Below are 10,626 nucleotides of genomic sequence, written 5' to 3'. Positions count from 1 at the left end.
ACGTGAACAATATCGTCGTGAAATAACTGATCAAATCACATGAAACTTCACTAAAATCACTAAGTTATGCTTATATAATCATTCTATAATAACTAAGCTGTAACGTACCTCTGTCCTAGGGTCCAGGTCTTGGAAACTAAGCATGAAATCACGAAGAATATAGCGAGTAAACTATCAAAGTTCAGCTAAACGTGCTTGCACAAAGGATCATAAGAAAAAACAAAGAAAAGACAGCGCCATCTCTTGACTGTACAGAGACGGGCCACGTGGGCAGTTACACATAGATAACGGGCAAGAGACGCCGAACCTTTAACTGATGGCCAGTAACTGAGAGACTGTGTGTGCAGCAAGTCGCCAGAATGTTTGCCCCCATCCCGACCCCCAAGGTATGGGGAGCCCGTGGGGGGAGAGTCCACCCCGCGACTGGGGCTTTTATGCCCAGAACAGGACATGACTGGTTTATCCCTGAAGGGATCGCAGGCCTTTGGATCTGCCCACCCGGGCCTATCAGAGGGACTGAGCACCCCTTCCTGTCATCTTGAATGCCCAAATGCTACTCTTGAAGGGAGCCCCGTCGGTGCCTGTATGCGTGCTGTTTGAGCAGCCAGCGATGAGCGGCCAGAAGGAGCCCTGCTGCCGCCCCTAGGACTGGCCCGGCATTTTTTGCCAGTGCATGCAAATAAAACAAGGTGGGACCCACCTCCAGTGCGGAGGGTGGGTGGTTTTTTTTATTACAAACTGTACACGCTCGGCGAAAGAGGAGAAGTGGGCGAACGTTCTCTGTGCCTCTCCTGAAGAACAGCAGTCCACCCCTCACCTCAAGGTGATCCCATACGCCGAGCAGCTTCTGGACTACCCTAGGCTCTTTCGCCATCTTCCTTCTACTCATCCTCTTGGCATTGGCCAACTTGAGCTCTATCACTCTCCTTACAGCCGGATCGCTCCTCTGGGATTCTTGTAGACTTGGGCCACATCTTGCGCCTCCGTCACCTTCACTTGGCTGGCTACTTGACGGGGCAATGGCAGGCACTTCATCGGGGTTTGGTGAGGGAACATAGGGGGTCTCTGTCACGGCTGCTGGCTTGCTCGGGAAATAGGTGGGTGGCTCATCTTCAGTACGCTTCGTCCTGTTTAGTTGTGACTGATGTACATATAGGGTCCGTTCTAAGCTCCGAATGTGGTGATGTTGCCTCTGCTGTTCTCCAGCAACTTTGGCTAGGGCAGACTTGAGTGTCTGGATCTCCTCAAACTGCTGCAGAATGACCTGCTACATACAGGCTTGATGCCTCAAAATCTCCAACATACTGGAGCTCGGCTCAGCAACCGGGACATCAGGGGGCACAGGACTGGAGTTGTCCGGCATGGGGTCAAACCCACACAACTGAAGCGGAGTCAGGACTTCTGTTGCCATCATGAACAATATTGTCACCCACTACAAGAACACTGTGTTGGTTTGACTGAGACCGACCAAAACAAAAGGCCACTAAGACCAGAAAAAAAAAGAAACTAGCTTAAAATCCTAAAAAAATTTAAATATCTAGTCCCTACTAAAACAGTTTCAAGCTAAGTTTAAAAAACATATTCCCTACCCGGATCTTCCACCAAAAGAGAGGAAAAAAAATGTAACGGGGAAAAATGGCACACTTAAGAGAACTTTAGACACTGGGGGAAACTCGCTTGCAAAATACAAAAAACCAAAGATCTTTTAGGGAAAAGGTGCAGGGAAACTGTATTAATAAGGACTCAGACACCTATTCTAGACTTCCACAAAAAATGACAAAAAGAGTTTATTAATTTGAAAAGACTGCCACGTACAACTTAAAAGACCAAAGAAAATAATAAAACGAACACTAAAAAAACCAGAAACTTAAACCAGAAATTAAAACAGGAAACTATAAAACCAACACAGTGTCCCAATAATGGTAAACAAATTGAGCAATCTATACAACAAAACTCTGCAAATCAAGAGCAAGTAGAAAAGAAGCGAACGTAAATATCACAAGTTTTAGTGAACAAAACAATGAACTTAATCTCCATGAATAAGTATGAATTTTCTGTGAGGTCCTTATCTTCTAACACACAAAAAAACACTTAAAAACAACTTAATAATGATGAGATAATAATAATCGCACAAAAAATTTCCATATCAAAACTCACCACTGACTCGGGCAGGGAAGGGAAAATACGCTAGCAGTCAAGTACACTCTGAAACCAGAGGAGGAGAGGCCGGCATGCCTACTCCCAACACTGCTGACCTGCCAACTGAAGGGGTGGCTGAGAGGGGCCTTTGTTCTAAGCTAAGGGGGGGGGTCTGCAACTAATTCCTTGGGAGTGAGTCATGGTACCTGATATAAGCAACATCTGCACACAGGGCAGCTAGTAAAAGATAAACAATGAGGGAATACAGCCATGATGCAACATTTAGGGGGACTACAAGATTTTACCCAAACCAAATAGCGCCCCCCTATTGTGTCCTCCATACTTCTAAAAGGCTTATAGCTTTGGAGCTTTGGCTGACTTCTACCCCCTGCCTCACATGCCACACCGAAAATTCCACATTTCCTCAGACAAAGGAAATACATTAGTCCAGGCTGGAGTGGGTCACTTGGGTTTTGCACTTGCTGTGCAAAATTGAAAGCATGACATTTCTCGCTCTCTCTACTGCATGGTGCATTGGATCCAAGTTTTACATCATTGTCTAGTGAAGCTTTGGAATCAGCCACCATCCTTCTATAGTATTAGTACTTTTCTCAACAGCCATGAGACGTACGTGTAGATGGTTTTCCTGCTGAAGAACTGTTCTGTACTGCTGTTGTGATCCAATCTTCCAGCAATGAAGCTGCCACGATCTCGTCCTCTCTTTCATGATGCCTGCCACCATTACACTTTCACGTCCTCTGTCTCCCATGATCGAATGATGCTACAACATCTAGGACCAGAGTTGGTGACAGTGTCTACCTGATGATTATCAGCGCACTGTGAAAACCCAATTAGGCAGCTGTATCCATCGATTCTGCCATAGGCCACCATGCGCCATCTCATGAGAGCATGATGACCATCATTGTGCCACAAACTCTGTGGAACAGGCACACTATTGTCTCTTCTGTACAGCAGGTCCTCATTGCACAATTCTTACCCTGTTAAGGCCTTTTCACACTGCAGAGCCAATCTAGGGGAAATATTTTTACCCCACCTAAACCTCTGCAACCGTTCACAACCTAAAACAGCATCTAGCTCCTCGTAAAAGGGGCTGTCCTTTATTTTGCCCCCAATTTGGTTTCTATTGTGATCTTTTACCTTCTTGTACTCTTTTTTTCATGGCTTTCAATTTCTCTTTGCATTGGGCAGGGGTCCATTCATAATCGGCACCATGTCAGCAGTCTGACAATTTTGAGAACACTTTTCCATTTCTTGTTGTTCTGTCAAGGTTTTTGGGAATCTCGTTGTCTCCCCGAAATGCAACCAGAATTGAAACTTCCATCTTTCACTTTTAGGCTTACCTTCACTGTTAGTTTTACCCATTGTTTGAAATGTTGAACATTAATCTTGAAGAAAAGTGGAGTCGAAGGAAGCTTGGAACAATGGAAGTAAAACACGATGTGTGGGGATACAAGACACGCTGGGCCACACATCATAGAAGACTGGTACCTAACCACTTGGGACATTATAAATACACGTACACGAGAAGGACGCAAAACACACTCCAGCTCATGGCGCTTCTTTTATTAAATTATAAAACCATTTATTTTGATCATTCTTTTTAATTTAATTATTTTGGGGGGGGTGAAAGAGGAGCTGTACGGCTCCTTTTATTTCAAGACAGTTATTTCATATATACATTCAATACAATAAAGTATAGTACCATACAAACTAATACAAAATTCATTTACTGGTAACAGTGATAAACACCCTCAATTGAAACCTTACCAGCTAAATAATTAGTTGACCAAATATAAGTATATACAGAAGCAAAAATAAACATACACTATGTACACACATTAAACACAAAAGTAATGTACATGTACAATTGAAAACACAAGAAAAAAGGAAACTATTTTTACAACAATACAACTTTTAAATTCTATTACATCATTTGTCTTTTAAGACTTTTTTCTCAAAAACAATATTTAAAGCAATCTCCTTGGAAGTACATGTATATTAAAGCTGCGTTTTTCCATAAATTAGTTTGAACAGATCTGTTCCCATTCGCTCATATTCTGAATGAAGGTGTTTTTCAAATTCTGCTTATACATCAATGTAATGTTAATACGATTATTTTGACCCATTCATGGTAAGTTTGCATCTATTTTCCCAGATAACTTGGTGAAGGTGTGCTGTTAAAAACGAACATACATCCTCTTTTATATCAACTCCTAAAATCCTGTTGTTTATCTGTCAAGGGGAAATCCGATCTTTAAATATACTTTAAGATAATATTTTCGACAAATAATCAAGCTTCAATATGTTTTGTTCAATTAACAAGTAAGTGCTCTAAAGTTTTGATTTCTGAATTACAAAGCAGGCATTTATCATCTTGTACTTCATTACAATGCTTTAATTTATCTTTTGTAGGAAGAATTCTATGCTTTATTTTGTGCCAGATTTCACTATCCTTACAACCTATCAACTTACAGATATTGTGTACCCATACCCTGTTCTACTGAATGTCATTAGAATGAAGATATTTTTCCCAACAATCTTGCGCTATTGGAGGCACGTATTGCCTAGCATTCAAAATTTTGTAACAGGTTTTGATGTTTAAAGCTAACACTTCTACATTGGAATCATCTTTTACATTTTGACAGTAATCCTATTTAGAAAATGGTTGGGAGGCCTTGCCCTCACTTCTGTTATAAACTCGCATTTTATATTCCTATTTAGACCCGCCACCACTGCACCCAGCATTAATTAGCAAAATGTTACATTTTCTGGCTAGTTCTCTACAATTAAGAACACTACACAATACAACAACCTGTTTCCGGAGAAAGATACCATTCGCTTTCAATACTACGCTATTCATCTGCTTATTAGAGTCATTGGTAATAATACAGTTACTCCATAAAGGCAAGTTCTACTGAAATTGTGATACATGTTGAATCCCATATAACAAAAATAGTTTATCAGATTCTTGTAAAAAGGCTGAGCCAGTTTGTGCAGGCACACAAATCAGTGCATGACCGATTGGCTGAACTGCAGCTTCAAGTTGCCATCTCACAATGGCTCTGCTTACAAAGATAGTGGACAACAGTCAAACTGTCATCTGGTGCTGGCCAAATTGTGCTCCATTGAATTCTAAACTGGCACTGAGATTCAATCTATCCGTTTCCCACTGGACTTGGGGCATCCATAGGTGCCTGGAGAACTTGACCGTGTATTACAGCTTGAAAGTTATCTCAGAGTATATGTTGAAGGAGGGTGTCTTTGTTATAAAGGAAGGTAGGACTTCCTCACTTGATGCCTGGAGACAGAAAAAACTGTGGGTGTCTAGCCTCATTGATGTCATCAGAACTCTGCCCATACAATTCTCAAGTGCTTTATCCCACTGATGTTTGACCACAGGTTAAAAAGGAACTTTCTAAGATCTTTATTTGCACTGTTACTCAAGTAGTTCGGGTACTGGAACCTTCTGCTCAGCGGAGAGAACTCTTCCTCTCTGGGATCCCTTGAAGAACCACCTCGTTCATTCAACTGCCTTGATACTGAGGTCTTGGTAGCAGTCAGTGACAAAATCTACTCTGGTACATTTGTATACACCAGCAAGTGTGAGAAAATCATGTAAAACAGAGCCAGAGCACTGTAAGTTGCAGGAAGCGGCTTCGGAAGCCCTACCATCAACAATAAGAGCTGACCCGTCGGAACTTCTCCTCTGTTAGTTGATCACAGGGAATTTGTGAAAAACCATACTTGCATCTGAACTGCAAAGTGCCCCATCATCATGTCATTGTGGAGGTCAGGATGTGTCGTCTCCAATGAACACATTTCGAGCCAGTACACAGCCCCGTACCTGGAGAAGTTCACTTTGTCGTAAGCAAAATACCAAGGCAGCATACTTCTATGGCTTGAAGGATGTAGCTGCCAGTCACTTGCTCTGCTTGCTTGTATCACCAACAACACTTGCACCTTAGACATATAGGATGTCCAGAAGGCAAATGTTGTGCTGTGTTTGCAGGCCTCTTCAACATTATTCTTATATGACTCAAGCTGGATTAAATCATTCTCTTCACTTCTCAACTCATCAGTGAAACCCGAACCAAAGCTGACATAGGACTGCCGCATTTCATGAGGAAGATGATGCATTGACTCTAGTTCCTCTTCTTGCAGGGTGCTTAGGTAAGCATCAAACCTCAGCTGATGCAGGGCTTCACTTAATATCTTGTAAGTTCTTACTGCTCTGTTGTAGTGGTGACTACTCAGAACTCCACTTATGGTACCCTCTGCAATCAAACCTGACCCAATCACCACATCTCGTAAACTGCTATCTCCATATCTTTTACCAAGGCAGCTCAGAAAGGACATTGTAATGAACTGAGCAAAAGATACACGCAATATTTGAGTTGGAAGAACACCGATTTAATTCTCTTCATGTGAGGCTCTGGAAACCAAGTGTAAGACTAACAGAAAATGCACACGTAGCATTTGTTATACATCAAAAGAAAGTAATACAATATATTTATGACCATAGTGTCCACAGTCCCAGAAGTAGCCAGGCTAAAAGTACAAGAGGTTAGGGAACAAAGTTACTTTCCATAACTTGGCATTAGGTCCTTCGGTAGTCAGGATATTACAGACATGTAGTTGTGAAACTTTCCCAATCTGATGACCAACCTCTGGCTGGAGCCTTGTCTTGCCATTTGATCTGCTGTGCCTTGGCATATATGGCTTGATCAAACACTACGACAACTTGATTTAAGTGGAGCTTATCTGTATACTCTAAACTCCTAAGGAAAATTGTATACACAGGGTCATATTCGGTAGGGCTTGCATCAATCAGAGACAGATACCAGACCAATGCCTTGGGAGGATGCATGGCACCTTGAAGTACAGTACTGAATCCTGTCCACTTAGGAATAGTCTGGCCTTCATTGTTGCACCTTAACATGAAGAAAATTTGATCTAATCTGTGTGCAGGTTTGTTTGCTTACGGGCGGACATCTTGTGTTTACTTGATGGCCCCGGTCCTGCCTCAACATTCCTAGTGTCAGCCTCACTTTCACTCTCAGATGAGGTGTCTGTCTCTTAGCCAAGTGCACCCTCAAGCAATTCTTCTTGAGCAAGCGTTTCACAGATGACTATGTCGTTCATGTTGATTGCAGCTCCCGTTTGAAATACAAGTTGAGGAAATGTGTTCTTCAGTCTCATCTTGAGGTTGTCTGATCAGTAGCTTGGACAATCCACACCTTAAAATTCCTTCACGTACATGTACTTCACAAATTTCCATTGCAGTGAAGTGAGGCATACAATTTCTTTAATACAAGACAAGGTTGGTTCTCGCTAAATAAAAGTAAACAAAACTTGTCAAGATTTCTTAACATAGCACCTTAGAGTCAAGGAAAATAGTCATTATGACCTGCTTTATGTTTTGAGCTTGTACATGTGTATATATTAATATTTGTTCATGGAATGTTAATACAAAAGTCAATGAGTAGCTTTCACTATAAACTTCATTATCGCTATTTTCCTCTGAATAATTTCTTTCTAAACATGAAGCAAAAGCAGGTGCAGCAAACTCTTCCCAGATCAAATTATTTTTCTCTCAACCACAATTCAATCATCTTGACCACGACATGTGTGGATTCCATTCATCAAGCGAGCTGCTGTCATTTTCTGAGTCCTCATCATTGCCATATTGATCGCTGTGACATTCAGTTATGTTTAGGTTATCTTCATTCATTAAGACTGTTAACGATAGCGATTCATCTGACTCGTTAACTACCCAACCATAGTCATGAACATCAGGATACATGAAAACAGGTTGGAGAGCTTTTCCCTACACTGTACTGACCCAGCATGTTCAAAGCCAGTGAAATTTCAGTGCTTCATTTGAAGGAAGTAATTCGTCTTTGTACGTTCCGTTCCATGTAGCTTTTCAAATTATATCTAAAAATCTGATATGACGTTCAAGCTGTAAAGAACTATCTACATACATGTACATGTACAGGCTGACAGAGCTCAACAGGTGATATTTACTTGAAACAACTTTTACGACTTGCAAAGTAAACGCAACCAATGAAACAGTATAAATGCCAGTAACTCTAAACCACTGTCTGCATTGATGTTTACAAGTATTGAACAATTGTCCTGTAATACTGTCATGTAAAAACTCACATATAAAAGAGGAATATTGAAAGAAAGTGTTAAAAAAATGAACATTTGCTAAGACAAACAAAGTATTACACAAAGTCACATCCACTGAAGATAAACAGTACCTGAATATTTTTAAACAAATTGTAGCCTCCTTCAAATACACTAACTCAATTGGGATCCCTCTCAAAACAATCCCTCAACTTCGGCAGATGAATGAACTTGACTCTCCCCCTTGGCCCTATACTGAATGACAATATCTTTATTCCGTATTGACAAAGACAGGCCTGTCATTGCAATACCACGATCAACCAAATATATAGGAATGAGTGAACAAGGAGAGTCTTATACATGAATCCAAGTCTGAGTGCCAGATTCTTCATGGTTTTTACTTGAACAATGTGAATGTTTATCCAAAGTAGCCTCAATTCCAGTGAATCTGCAACTGGACTTGAATCCCCCAGCTGTCACAAATCTCTGCTCGGGGCTAGTCAGAAATGATGGAACAACATCAACAAATTTGCTTGACGAGCAATTACACAACAGTTGCTTCTTTTTCTGTTTTTAAGAAACTGAAGCCATTTTATACTGGGAAGCTTTGTATCGACCTGCAAGTCATCACAAAGCTCATTTTCTTTTTGAGGATTGCCATCTCTTCGAGTGCGTTCAAGTAACTTGGGAGACAATTCCTGCATGTTCACTTGATCAAATAGAATTCTTACTTTCAGAGTAACCCTTGTTGAAGTATTGTTCAATCCAGCATGGTGCCAGCATTTCTCCATATTCAGGAAATGTTTTCTGGTATCCAAGAGGTGAAGTGTAGATAATATTCATGCCCTCAGCAATTAGACCTGCAGTATGTATTTTTAGAGAACACCAAAGAATGACTAACTATTGTCTCATTATATCGTTTGGCTGTAAGGTCATATATAACTGACTTTGAGCCTTTGTAAGGCGTGCCATTGGGTAAGCAAATTGCTCTTGTTATTTCAAGAAATTGGCACAACTTCCTTACAGGCTACTGATTCTCCTCTGAATAAGCTATGGTGCACTTGTAACACCTGGTTAGAAGCCGCTTCTGTTTTTCAAGATAATTATTAGTTTGCTTCATGATCTTCTTTTTGGTGAATGTTTGCATAGTGTGTCTCCTTACTTCAGGTTTTGCCACACTTGCATCTTTCAAAATGTTTGATTTGATAAAAAGATTGAAAGAGTCTCTGCCAATATCTCTATTTGTGAGGAGATTTTGCTACTTAACTTTGAAGCAGCTGTCCTTGAAAAAGTTTGAAAAAGAGAGGGAGACTGATCAGGGGCAGAAATGCCACTCTCATGCAGTTTTTCAAAATATATTTTTGAATTTGCTAGTTCACTACCAATAACTGCTACAGGGAGGCCTGGGATACTTTCTTTCAACATGTTCAGGATGCTTGGATACTGTTGTATTTAAATATGTAAGCCAAACTTTGATCACTCAAGTTAGCACTGTCTTCTTTCTCGTTTTTCCTCAGCTCAAAACTGAACTGATTGGAAAGATAAGTTTGGTAATATGGAGCATCCAGATCAGATGCTTGAGGAGTGAGCCTTTCTGAAAATTCTTTGCTGATTCTCCTTCGAATACTTGGTTTTTGGGTCTGGGGGGTACCATGTGTATATCAGCTTGATTGCTTAATTGCTCTTCATGAAATTCAACAGCATCTGTTGGAACTGTGTTTATAATATTGTCACTGTAGAAATAATGGAGACTTAGTACACCCATACTTCTTGAAACAGGAAAATGCCAGTCTTCAAAAATATTGCCACTTTCAATGGCTTCATCACTGATGAGAGTGATATTTGTTAGGTCTACAACAGCCCCTCATTAAAAAATCAAAATGACCACACAAAGCAACCACACCTGGAGGACACAATAGGCAAACATGATAATCACTAGGCAATACTATGCAAGTCTCATACATTGCATGTGATATTGGCATGTACATGTACGTTTGATCGGTATGTTAAATGCCCAATTTCCGGACACAGAAACGAACTCACCTTTTTCTTGTTTTGTTTGTTTTGCTTGTTTTGCTGCATTTTCTACTCTTCGCATCTCAGTTTCGTTGGGCGTTTTCACAGGCTTTATTTGAGACAGAACTGTGTCTCTCTTGAGAAGCCTGTGACTGGATACATCAAACTGCTTGTGGAAAGCATGTGCAGGATCGAAGTCATCCTCGCTGAAGTGTTTGCTACAGATCATGCTCGTAGCAGATGGTTCCTGCCATTTCTTCCTAGACAGCCTAACTTTAGATGTCCAGATATTAATTTTTCGTTCTTTGGAAATCTTTG

The 10,626-nt window shown here is 40.7% G+C and overlaps 1 pseudogene; it reads right to left on the bottom strand.

The window, feature by feature from the left end:
• Nucleotides 1-553: 553 nt before the first annotated feature.
• Nucleotides 554-1,414, bottom strand: LOC147797267 (uncharacterized; annotated as a pseudogene).
• Between the last annotated feature and the right edge of the window lie 9,212 nt (nucleotides 1,415-10,626).

Source organism: Acanthaster planci, linkage group LG11, assembly GCF_054643075.1.
Source record: "Acanthaster planci isolate LZ-2023a linkage group LG11, COTS_SCS, whole genome shotgun sequence".
NCBI classification, from domain to species: domain Eukaryota; kingdom Metazoa; phylum Echinodermata; class Asteroidea; order Valvatida; family Acanthasteridae; genus Acanthaster; species Acanthaster planci.
The sequence above is the reverse complement of the archived record's forward strand: the minus strand, read 5'-3'. Positions and strand labels throughout refer to the sequence as shown.